The sequence below is a fragment of the Sceloporus undulatus genome, chromosome 6 (assembly GCF_019175285.1).
Source record: "Sceloporus undulatus isolate JIND9_A2432 ecotype Alabama chromosome 6, SceUnd_v1.1, whole genome shotgun sequence".
NCBI lineage: Eukaryota > Metazoa > Chordata > Lepidosauria > Squamata > Phrynosomatidae > Sceloporus > Sceloporus undulatus.
In genome coordinates this window covers 75,147,799-75,161,436 of record NC_056527.1, presented here as the reverse complement: position 1 = coordinate 75,161,436, position 13,638 = coordinate 75,147,799, and the positions used below count along the sequence as shown (strand labels likewise).

At 39.8% G+C, this 13,638-nt stretch overlaps 1 protein-coding gene across 1 annotated transcript in view; it reads left to right on the top strand.

The window, feature by feature from the left end:
- The window catches only part of RPRD1A (regulation of nuclear pre-mRNA domain containing 1A), a 50,644-nt gene that overhangs the window by 32,166 nt on the left and 4,840 nt on the right, over window positions 1-13,638 (top strand).

Below are 13,638 nucleotides of genomic sequence, written 5' to 3'. Positions count from 1 at the left end.
TTGTGATGTAGATAGTGGTGGCAACAGTCATGTTGCTGGTAGGACCTTGCTAGAATTATTTCCTTCTACAAGAAGAAAAGACTCTATTGCACATTGACAAGTTTTTGGTATAATTTTAAAATGCTGATTATGGATCCAGCAAAAAATTATTCTGGATAAAACAGCAATGAGAGGATTTTGCTCCATCTGAGCCTTTCTGAACAGATAAGGAAGCATTATTTATCAATTTTATTTTCCCTCTATGCTAGGAGAAGCAGACAGGGCCATTTATCACCACTCAAACTCACACCCAACAAGCAGGAGAATTCTGGGTAGAACTTGGATCGCTGAAACTTCTCACCGATAGAAAAGAGACTGGGTCTAACTGCATATTTAAATTGAGTTTAAGGTACTTATATAAAAAATCTTTAGAAAAATAAACCTAATAAATAGGGCAGAAAAAAATCTTGTTCTGGCTAATAGCCAGCTTTGCTCTCCTCTTCCTAATGCCAGCTCCCAGCTCCACAATTTTATCTGGGTTTGGTAAGGTTTTTCATGTATTTTTTGATGGCACTCTTGGAGCCACTTGGGACACTTCAGATCTGAGCATCATTTCCCATCACCAACTCTGCTAGTGGAGTTAAGCTTTGGATGGATAGCGTTTTGAGATCTGAGCATCAGTTCCCATCACCAACTCTGCTAGTGGAGTTAAGCTTTGGATGAATAGCGTTTTGAGATCTGAGCATCAATTCCCATCACCAGCTCTGCTAGTGGAGTTAAGCTTTGGGTGGATAGCGTTTTGACATGTAGGTGCCTCTGAAGCTGAACATGAGAAGAACGAACTCCTGCATCCCTTGCCAACTAATTTAATTGCCAGACTTCTGCACATCTGAAGACTGCTGAGAGGAGAGGAGAGTGGTTGAGTGAACCTGGATCCTTAGCCTTGTCCAGTTCTTAGGCCAGCGAAACTGTATACTAATAGAACTTTACCTGAAATACTGGAAGCTGAATATACTTCAGCACTTTGAATCCATTTAATGTGCACTTTCTCTGAAAGCATTTTAATTCAGTGCACTGTGATCCTGACCCAAGAGCACACTGATGCTTTGCAGGCACTCTTACCCCAGATCAAGTGTGTATGCTTCTCTGTTAGAACTATCGAATCAGTATAGATTGCAGAATTGTTATATAGAAAAGGTCAGCAAACCTTGTTCAAAAATATGTATATATCACAGCTGTACCAAATGTTCAAATGCATATTTGGTACTGAAAGAAATGCTTTTTGAGGTGGAGTAGGGAATGGTTTCAGTTTACTTTCTATAACAGTTGTTTTCAGTTCTGTTTCAACACTGTTCTGCTCAGTTGTTGCCTCTATCATTTTCATTGTAATTTATTTCATTGTAATTTATTAAATGGTCTTAACCCAGTTAGGGATCCCATAGTGAATACAGTGCCCTCTTGATAAATTCTGGGGTTTGGCTCCAGGACCCCACAGAGATACCAGAATCTGTGGGTACACAAGTCTCATTATAGATAATGGCATAGTAGAATGGTATCTCTTGTATAAAATATATTTGACTATAATTTCTGAGGATAAACATGGTCAGCTGAGAGGAAGGGCAGTGTTTCACCATTTACTGTATATATGACTATAAGTTGACTTCATGTATAAGTTGAGGGCAGGATTTGGGGCCAAAATTATTAATTTTGATATGACCTGTGGATAAGTTGAGGGTAAAACATAGGGGCATGTAACAAATGTTGTAAAGGATGAAGCAAAGAAAAACGATGCCAAGTAACTTACAAAAGTCCGGCAGGTATAGCTGTTTGTGCTAAAGGCTGGACGGATGAGGAGGGAACTATAGTAAATGGTGGCTGCACAATTTGTGTGGGAGGTGACCTGGCAAAGGTGGGGCTAAGAAATCCTACATATGTCAATAAGGATGAAAGCAAAGAAAATGGTGACTATGTTAACAGTGATTATAGCATTTAACTTTAATGTGATAACTTTGCCTTATTATAACCCAGAAAAGCTGACAAACATACGCAAAAGTCTTATTCATATCTTTCAAAGCCTGATTCATCTTGGCACTCCTTTGAGGGGAAGTGCCAAAGAACTGGCACCACAGCCATTTTCTTACCTAGGCCTTCAAACAAAGTCAGAAGCAGTGTTTTTTTAGGTGATCCCAGGATGGACTAAGCTCTTGAATTTCACCAGTCAGAGAAGGGGGTGGTTCCCTTTTTCTTTTTCCTTTTTCTTCTTTTTAATAAGACTCAAAGTATAGTACTTATATTGACTCATGAATTAAGTAGGCCCAGGTCAATCTTTGACTAAAATTTCTAGACACATATATAGTATATATAGTAAATACAGTAAATCACCATTTATACTTGCTCCAAAGCAGTTATCTAGACAAACACATCACAATACCCCTGGAAAAACTGCAAAAAGGGAGGGAGGGATTTTTGCACCTAAGATTAGTACTGAAAAGTACTTAAATAATGATCACTTTTAGCTCTTTTCTAAAAAGCACTGTTTCTTTCCTGACAATATTTATTGGCTTCCAGCCATGTGCTCAGCCACGAACTTGGAATATGGAAATCTTCTGTATAGGTGTGTCCTTAGTGTTTCACGTTTTTCTCTGTTTTGTTGTAGAAAATCTGGTAGTTATGGATTTTCTAGAGAGTAAAATATTAATACTGGCTCTATACCTGGTAGTAAGTCCCATTGCAGTTTGGCACTGATACCTGAATAGACCTACATAGATGGAGCTATAAGAATAAATACGAAATATTAATATGTCCTACACTGAAATAAAGAGATGGTTGTCTCTATTTTAATGGGAGATACCCTTTGGTTTTAGTCAGCTTAGTGCACATTTTAAATTGTATGCATACATCCACTTTCACGATACTTAAATCTTCTACATGTAAATTACATTTATAGAAATAATTTATGAAGTACTTACAGTTTAAGTGTTTTACAAAGATTACAGAATCAACTGTAGTGCTAACCAACATATGTCACAATGGCGTACCTACCTTTGGGATTACCCAGTGGGGGGACAGGGCCCCAAAGTGAAGGGTCAGAGCTACTGGGAGAGGCCAGGTTTAGCCTTGCCGAGCATGCATTTGTGCCCTGATCCTCCTTGCTGCGGCTTGGCTTTCCTTAGGGGAAAGCCATGCCGCAGCCAGGAGGGTTGGAGGAGTGCATGCGCACTCGGCAAGTCTGAACCTTGTCTCTACAGAAGCTCCACCCCTTCTACTTGCCCTTGGCCTGAATCCTTGCTGCGATCTGGTTCTCCTCTGAGGAAAACCAGGCTGCAGCAGGGAGAGGAGGTGCAGAGAGAAGCAGGTGTCACTGCCTTCTGGCTCCGTACCTCCACCAGTGACACTACTGATATGTCAAGAGATATAAAAAAAACAAAACCCATCTGCAAAAAAAGGAGACACCAAACTGCTGCAACTATAGAACCATAGTACTCCCATGAAAGCAAAATTCTGCAATATAGACTCCAGCCATACATGGAGAGAGATCCTAGAGGTCCAATCATGGTTCAGGAAAGGAAGAGGCACTAGAGACCACATTGCAAACATAAGCTGGCTAATGGAGCTCACCAAGGAATTCCAAAAGAAAATTGGCATGCTTTATAGACTAGAGCAAAGCCTTTGGCTGAATAAATGATGAAAGGCTATGGAATGCCATTAAAGACATGGGAGTGACACCACGTCTGACACTCCTGATGAGGAATCTATACTTAGGACAAGAGGCTATTGTTAGAACAAAGCATGGAGAAACAGAATGGTTCCCTACTGGCAAAGGGATCAATCAAGTCTGCATCCTTTCATCCTGTCTATTCAACTTAAATATATATAACATTATATGAAAAGTAGGCTTAGACACAGAAGAAAGAGGAGTGAAAATAGGAAGAAGGATCATCAACAATCTAAAACATGCAGATGACACCATACTACTAACAGAAAACCTCACAAACCTAGAGCAACTATATAAGGAAGGCCAAAGAAGAAAGTGGAAAGGCAGGCTTACTGCAGACCAAAAGATAATAAAAATAACGACCTCAAAGGATCTACACAAATTCAACCTGGACAGTGAGGAAATATAAATAAAGAGTTCCCGTACCTTGGATCAAACCTTGATCAGAACAAGGACTGCAGCCAAAAATCAGAAAAGGGCTAAGAATGGAGATGGCAGCTGTCGAAGTACTAGAAAAAATCATGAAGAGCAAAGGTATACAGCTAAGCATGAAAGTTAGAACCGTACAAGCCATTGTATTCCTTATGACCACGTATGGATGCAAGAGCTGGACAATTAAGAAAGCAGATAACAAGAAATCAGTTCATTTGAGATTTGGTACTGGAGAATAGTGCTGAGGATACCATGGGCAGCCAGAAAGACAAATAAGTGGATCCTAGAATATATCAAGCTGGAAATCTCCCTGGATGTCAAGATGATTAGGTTGCGCCTATCGTACTTTGGTCACATCATGAGGCAGCACAACTCATTGGAAAAGATAAGATAAGAAGAATTATGGGGAGAACCAAAAGACATAATTAAGGAAGAATGCAGAATTGGTGGCCAAGAGGGAGGGGAGGACAACAAGAAAATTGGTAAAAACAAATCAACAGGAACAGATGATATTCCAGTTGAACTGTTACAATCCACACAGACAGAATCAAGTCTTGTGTTAACCAATATGTGTCAACAAATATGGATATAAAATGAAGGCCAACAGACTGGAAGTGATCTATCTGCATCCCCATCCACAAAAAAGAAACACAAAAGACAGCAACTAGGAATGGGGAGGGCAGCAAGCACAGAAACTAGACTTGTCCAAAGCCATTATATTCCCCATCACCATGTACGGATGTAAGACATGGACAATTAAGAAAGCAGATAACGTCACTGTGTTTCAGATGTGGTGCTGGAGAAGAGTGCTGAGGATACCGAGGACAGCCAAAAAGACAAATACTGTAAATGGGTCCCTGAACAGATCAAGCCTGAACTTTCCCTGGAAGTCAAGATGACCAAGTTGAAGTTGTCATGAGAAGACATGATTCAGAAAAGACAATAATGCTAGGAAAGGTCAAGGGCAGAAGAAAGAGAGGAAAGTCACCTGCTAGGTGGATAGACTTAATCAGGGAGATTACAGGCATGAGTTTGCAAGACATGAGCAGAGCAGTGGAAGAAGGAGTATTAGAGATGTCTCATCTACAGGGTTGCCATGAGTCAGAGTCGCCGTGAGGGTAGCTAACAACAACAACAAATATAATAGTATCCAGTTAAACACTTAATTATCTCAGTTATTGATCCAATTAACAGCCCTCTCAATAAAATTCATACAACTGAAAAACAAATAAAATATATGAAAAAAACCACCTGTTCATTTGTATAAACATAATTCATTAAATATACAATAAATTCAAAAATTATTTTACTTAGATAAAATATTAGTTTGTATCCTCTATGTTCTGGGCAAGGGTTTGACTGCAATAATCTCTTTCCTATTGAGACATAGGTCAGGCTGCTGCTGGTGTACTGTGCCAGTGTTTGCACTTTTCCCAGATTTGTATATATATCAATAGTAAGGTTGCCTCCAAGCTGCAAATTTCTTTTTGACTATTGCATCCGGGGTCTTTCCCCACATACTGTCTCTGCTTACACAGCTAAGCAGGATTCCAGCCATAATATTCAAGCAATTGTACTCGATACAATGAGCTCATGAGATGATTCCAGGGACGGAAATGAAAGTTACAGATAAAGTAGACATCAGTTTCAAGTGAAGGACATAGTATTCACTAGCTCTCCCTTCCATGAGAGCTGAAGATAAAAGTAACAGCTCTACTCTTCTTTGGAATACTCAGGCTTTGCTAGTATTTTACTTGACAACCAACAGAAATTGGAGACCAAGTCTTATTGTTCAAAATGAACAAAGAGAATATGAGAGTCCACATATAAGGCCAAACCTTATTAGGAAAATATGTAAAAAGGAGCCATGCTGAAACACCTATATCCAGATCCTAGTTCCACTGCAGTAGAAACATTGAATCAATGGACGGTTGGTAGGTTAACATTTAGGTATCATTTCAGTTTATGTAATTGGTCTAATGCAGGGATGGGCAACTAATAGACCTGTTAAAGACTGCCAAAATAAAGCTGCTTCGGGTCTCTTTGGAGGTATGCTATTTAAATGATGCATGGGTCCTAAGAGTCCGGAGGTCGTGCCAAAGCCACACTCCATTCCTAAACACCGGAGTGCAGCTTTGGTGCAGCTTCTGGATTCTTAGGATGCATGCCTCATTTAAACAGCATACCTCCAAAGAGACCCAAAGCAGCTTCATTTTGGCAGTCTGTAACAGGCCTATGCAAGGCAACTTCCAGGAGTCCTTGGCTGACTGGACCTGACATTGCACTTTCTATTTTAAAAAAATACCATCTAGAGGGTATAGGAGCATATTTTGGCCATTCCTGGACCCATAGATATTTGGGGGCACCTTGAGGCTCATTTTTTAAAAAAATAAAAATTGTTTTGACCCTGAAGGTATCGGGGGGGGGGGGAGTGCGGCGCAGCTGCAAACATGGTGCAAATGCTGTCCGCACCCTTAAAGGTAATTGTGCAGCACCTTTTTTTTTACCCCTGGGGGGCAACAAAAATGGTCCTGCACTTTGCCCACCTCTTATTTAAAGATTGCATTTAGCGTCTAGATTTTACACTTCCTTGTGTTACATTGCATAATTCATGAGGTTACATATTATAGTTGGCCCTTCTTATACACAGATTTATTATACAGAGATTCAAGCATCCACGGTTTGAAAATGTTCACAAAAAAGTATAAATTTCAAATATCAAACCTTGTTTTTCCATTTTTTATAAGGGACACCATTTTGCTATGTCATATTTAATGAAGCTTTAGTATCCACGGATTTTGTTATCCACGGGGGATCTTGGAACCAAACTCCAGCATATAACGGGTTCACTGTATACGTCACATTAGTGTAAATCAAAACATTGATAGATACTAAATTAAAATAGCTGTAGAGTTAGCATGGCAATCACCGTAATACCTAACGGCTAAGTATTATTTGTATTTGTTATAATGCTCAATGTCTAAGACTGTGGAGTTTAGGGTTTATCCTCTTGAATCACTATTCTTACCTAGTTCAGAACAGTGTTGATTGTTCCATACTTTGACTTGAAATCCCTATTAATTTTGATGTTTCATCCAAGTGTAGCCTTTAATTTGGGAGGAAATGTGTGAAATCTGTTGAGTTGAACTTCTCATAGTATATGCATCTGAAGGGATGTACTAATGTCTTTGCAGTTATACACTGCAAAACGTCATTGCCACCTTTCAAAAAGTCATTGCCACCCATTTGTTATTTTAACTGTTAGATCCTGGTTTGTTCAGAGTAAAGTATTTTATGAGCTAAGTTTGGATTCACACTTTTAGTAATGCCCCTGTAAGGATACAATTTTGAATTTTAAAATCCACTTTTAAAGTTTATTTTATTCACATCTACCTCACACAACCATTATCCACACAACAACAACAACAAAACCACCTGTTTTGAGAGCCCTGTGGCTAAAAACGTTGCCATGAATGTTTAGCTGTTCTCCAAAAGACAGGAGTATGCCCACACCGTCAGTGTTAACGTCTTACAAGTAAAAAGACTGAGGAAGCAAAAAGGAGAATGAAAACTAATCATTGGTAGGATAGGTGGGTCCCCTTCCCAGTTGTTTTATAATACTACAGTGTTGTACAAAAGAGAATAGCATGTGTTTATTGTACCTGGTTGTGTGACATACACACCAGCTGAAATTCTCTCTTCTACGAAACCTTTAAAGGTCCATGAGTCTTCTCCAGTTTCGATTCTGGCAACCCTATTGATGATACATCAGAAAAAGAAAAACATTCCTCCCTCTCCCTGATGATGTAAACACAGTGGGTTTTTTTTTTTCATTTGCATGAGATGAGAAGTTGTAGTATTGTAAAACAACTGGGAAGGGGATCCACCTACCCTACCAAGGACCAGTTGTGCAAAATTGCCTCAAGAGGAAATAGGTGCCCACTCTCTTGTTACTAAATTTATACTACGCCACTTTTCTCCTGAGATGTAATCCCCTCCCCACCCCCTGATTTTCATAGTGGAGCCATCTCCCACTCCCCCAGTAGACGAATCTTCATTTTTGATGGAAAAACTCAATTGCTGGGGAAAAATGAGGGGGCATGTCCATCACCAAGGAGTCTAAGGCTCCTCCCTTAGTCATTTTTGACAATGGAGATCTATGTCCCCCTCACCACCACCAGCACCCAAACAAATCCATGTACAAGTCAGTAGCGGGATCCCTCTATCCGCTTAAAGGATGAGGAGAGGAACAGAAAGTAGCAAGATCCTGGCAGCCACTTTGACATGGCTTCACAAGAGGATACCATAGTCAATTTATATCACAGATACTTTCAATAGAAGTGTACTGGTATGTTTCAAAGGCTGCTAGCAGAGTAGTAAGAAACTATGAAAACAACTGCTAAAAAGGATACTGAAAACAGTCATAAAATCAAAATGTCTCTAAATAAATTTAGATAATATTAGTCTTTCTTTAAATCCTGGGTTTTTAAAAGTGTTATTTTGTGCTTATTCAGGCTGGGTTCTATACATAAATAGGCTTGGAAGTAAGCCTCTTTAAATTCAGAAAGATCTCATTGAATAGACATGCATAGGATTCTCCTTTAAATCACGCTATATTTACCTGGCAGACTTCAATGGGGAATGCATTCCAGTGTATACATTGTCCACAACTTTTGTGTAAACAACCAGTAAGGATTGGTTCAGGGGATATATGAGCAGAGCCAGTATCACAAAAATACTGCCCTGCTGTAGATGGTAAAGAATTATATCCTTGGTCTAGGTTCAGATTGAGTAGGGAAAAACCTGCCTAGCTTATTTATATTGTTTTAATGCATCTTGATTTGTTTCTTTTTAAGCTGTTAAAGGCTTCAAATGAAGTGCTTCTTTAAAACATAGGTGGGGGTGCAAATATTCTTTTAATGGCAAAATTATCCTTGCTATGTGAATAGGTATGTTACTGGGAAATGTGGGAAGAAGCCAGAGGCATTACCATTTCTACTGTTGATGCTGGTTATCATGCTTTGTGACGTTAATTGAGCCAATTGTAAAATAATGTCTGGCAGCTCTTGGTCATGTTGACTGTTTTGAAATTGAACACTGAGCTAATTCTCTTAACTGCTGAGCCAAGACATATACATGAAATCTGGAGCTGTACAGCTAAGCAAAGGAAACACAAACATATTTCAAATGGCCTTTTCTTGTATCTTGGGTAGGTTGGTTTGAATTTGTGCAGAACATCTTCGGAGGGGGGGATTTAATTTTTAAAAAATTAATTTATCAAGCTATTTTAATTTTAATTTTTTGTAAAAAAAATGTCCTTGATTGAGGTCCTGCCAAGATGTCTTGAAATCCCAACATATGAGTGACGCAGCCTGTAGAAATCAAGACAACAATAAAAGGTCATGCAAGTCTTGGCCTACAACATGAGACTGAGTATTGCTTAATTGATCGATCAATTGATTTAAAGCATTTTAACCCTGATTCTCAGAGTAGTTCATATGTGTTCAGTAAAAATCTTTGTCCCTGTGGTCTTGTAGTTTGGAAAGTATTTACAACTCCAGCGATCTCTCTCAAAGGCTGAGAATGGTTGAAACGTGTTGGTCTTTTAAACACTAATTAAACACTGAATAACCATGATGGAGCATGTGGAGCTTGTCTCCTCTTGTTTGCTGCTTGGCTATGTGCTTTCAGTTCTTTATTCATTCAGTAAAAATAAGACAGTTCCAGCTTGCAGACTTACAAACTAAAGGTTGTGCCACAAAAACATAAGAGAAAAGGGAGGGGAAAGAGATAAACCAAACCCATGCACCAATTCCTAAAGTTGAATAATAGTTATAATTCCTTAAAGCATTAAAGCTGAAGAACAGCATATCACAGGATCCTTGGCGCTTATTGTTATTTGGGGAGGGGGAGGTTGCTTTTTTCCTAAGGAAAGCTTTCTGCTGCTCATAGAGACAAAGGTCCAAAACACATTGCAGAAATAATCCAATTCGAGACCACTTTAACTTCCCTGGCTCAGTGCTAGAGAATCCTGTGAACTATAGTTTATTGTGGTACCAGAGCTCTCTCACAGAGAAGGCTAAATGTCACACAATACTACAGTTCCCAGAATTCCCTAGATTGAGCAAGGGGAGATAAAGCGGACTCAAACTGAATTATTTCTGCAGTGTGTTTTGGACATAAGCTGGCCAGGAGGCTTTAGACTGGTTCCCTTTTCCTTTCCTCACCAATCAAGTAATGTCCACATTGGATTACTACATATTACTCATATTACTCTCAATGTGGGACTGCCTGAACAGTGTTTGGAAACTACAGGAGATAGAAAATGTGTTCCTACAAATTTCATTTAACTTCCTACATGAAACATATTAAAGTTTACCAGCTTTACCTAAACTCCCTATTTCCTTATCAAAGTACTGATGTCAGCCTTCAGAGCAAGAGGAAGTAACATGGTCTCCAGCTGATGCCCTAGTTTAAAGTTTAAATGGCTTAGGATGAGGATATTTAACATTTATTGCATTCATACACACCTGTCTGTTCTTCAGTCTTGAGAGAGATTCTCTGCATCGACACCATTTTGCTTGAGACTAGATGGATGGTTCTATATAACTAGGCTTTTTCAGTTGTCGTGCAAATTTGGGACCTTGTTCTTGCTGTGATGATGTGCCAACAGTTTATGAACCTTCCTCTTCTATACAGTTCCTTTTCTGGCCTGATTCCCCAAAAATGATACATGTATCTTGTGGATCACCCTCCCTATAGAAAAAAAATTAGGTGTGATGGAAAGGAAGTTGTATCCTTGTTTTCAGGCTTCCATAGATGAAAGTGATGCTATTGGCATCTTTCAAAGTGTAGAAATGGTCAAGCTGGTACAATCAGCCTCCATATCTGCGGATTCTTTATTCACGGATTCAACCTCCATGGCTTGAAAATATTGAGAATATTAAATTTCAAAAAGCAAGCCTTGATTTTGTCATTTTATATAAAGGACACCATTTTACTGTACCATCCTAGCTAATGGGACTTGAGCATCCACTGATTTTGGTATGCACTGGGGTCCTGGAACCAAATTCCAACAGATACCACAGGCTTCACCAATTCCCACAATTGGTGATTGTTGTCAAGCAGTCATACCTTTGGCAGGGAGATGGTCATTTCCATACTTATGCAAGGGGCATCTTATGTTTTATATGACAGTCTCAATTGGAGTGATGGTATCAACCTAGATTTCTTCCTTAGTACGGCTTGTAAGCATAGCACATTTTTACAGTCCACCACACTACCCTTCCCTGAAACACTATAATAACAAATTCTATTATGACCATATATTGATGGGCAAAACGACTGATGGGTTTCTAATTTTCATTTCAAACACATTTGTTTTCCAGGTCAGAAACTGGAATGTCAGAAATATTTGTGCATAATCTCCTTTGTTATTATGGAAGGGTTATAGAGCCTCTTCTTTTTTACTAAGAGATATTACTCATTTTTTACAGTACAGTATTATCAAATGTTTTCTAGCTATACCTAGAAACATCTACAGTTTAAAGTTTATCTCACTTCTTCCACCTTTGGCCATATCCTCTTTATCTTGTTGTTTAGAAACTGGACTGTCACTCTTAATGTTATTGCTGTGGGAGACAGTGATGGGTGATAGTTCGGTTATGAGACCAGGTGGGCTCCCCCAGGGAACTCTGAAAGACTGCATGCCCATGAGGGAAATGGGAAGTTTGCCCTAGTGGTCATGGGAGTCATTATCACCACATTTTTGTCTCCTTCTGAACTATTTTAGACCCAGGAGATGCCGTGTTTCCTACAGCAAGTGATCCAGAATACAGTTTCCACATCATTTTCTGTTGTGGGGAAAAAAAGAATTTCCTGGGCCTAATACAGTCACATTGGGCAAAGTGTGCCAGAATTACCTCCCGCACCCCATGGGCAAAAAAATGGTTGGAGATTAGAAAAAAAAATATTGGGACCTCCAGGCTACACTTTCCCCACTCCTGCCGTCGATAGCATTTTGTCTCCCTTTCTACAAAGCATCTTCTGAACAGCATACACTCCAGGTGAAAACTGGGACACTTGTGGCTAAGCAACACCAGAGTGTGGTCAGTGAGGAAGAACAAACTATGAAAGAGTGCAGCAATTTGCTTTTGCCTGAGTCTACTGGGAAGGGCAAGATACTTTCCCCTCCTCTTCTTCCCCTGCTGAGTTAACTGAATGGAAATTTCTTTTGCACTCCAAAATCAGTTTGCAGCAATTGAAGTTAGCTCAAGACAAAGGGGAAAGTGGGAGGAGGAGAGAGAAGGGGGGACATTCATAAGCAGCAGAAAAAGTAAGATGACAGGTTTAGTTGGATCTGTCCGTGCCAAATTGGGACAGGTGGAGACAGGAAGTAGCCACTGTATGCAAAGTTACAGGGTTTCAGGCAAGCACCTTTTTAGATGGATGAGGAGGGGAAAGGTTGGAATAGACCACGAAATATTAAAGTGGAAGATGGGTTTGGCCAATGGGCTGCCCAAAAGCTATCCCTGGTTAGATGCTGCAGGGTCACAACTCCCATAACCTCTCACCATTGGCTATACAGCTAGGGCTGGTGAGAGTTTCATCTGATAGTAACCAGAAGACCAGATGTTTTGTCATAGCTGATAGATAGTTTGAAAACTTCGTAATTCATTGTCTGTTTACTTAATTTATATTCTGCCTTTCTCCTGACGTAGGACTCAAGGGAGCTTAAAACACAAAACCAAAGTTAAAAGCTTGGTGATAACACAGTTAAAGGCATTTAAAAATAATAATTGCTTAGGCTGGCTCTTCTCCTACCAGTCCATGCACAGCATTAAAAGGCTTTTCTGCACATCTATCTAATTGTCAAATGCTTGTTTAAATAATGTTTTTAATTTCTGGCAGAGGAAGAGTGGTAGGAGTAGAGCCAGCCTTGCATTGTGAGGAGCAGCACTCCACAGCCTAGGAGCAGAGAGGAAGGGCTTCTCATGTTCTTGCCAGATGGACCTGTGACATTGTTGGGACCAAACAAGAACCCCCCCCCCCAAAAGCTTCACACTCCTGTCCAAGTGTAAGATTGCCACTGCCCCCTCCTGGATTCGCCCCTTCTCACTTGCTGCCCCTTACTCCTGGAACCTTCTTCCCCCACATGCACATCTCATCACTTCTCTACCCAGTTTCAAAACTGACTTAAAGACTATATTGTTTAGAGAAGCGTTCCCAGGGGTGAGCCCCTCTCTGCCTCAGGATGCCTCCTTTTAACCATCCATTAAGAAGCCAAGCCCTCCCTCCAGTCCATCTGCCTTGGTCCAGGCCTCAGAGGTAGAGAAGAACTACTGGACCTGATCCCTTTCCCCACCACCCCTCCCTTCTCCTTTTGTGTCGTGTCTTTTTAGATTGTAAGCCTAAAAAGATTGTATGTACAGTGCTGTGTAAATTTACAGCGCTTTATAAAGGATAATAATAATAATAATAATAATAATAATAATAATAATAATAATAATAAT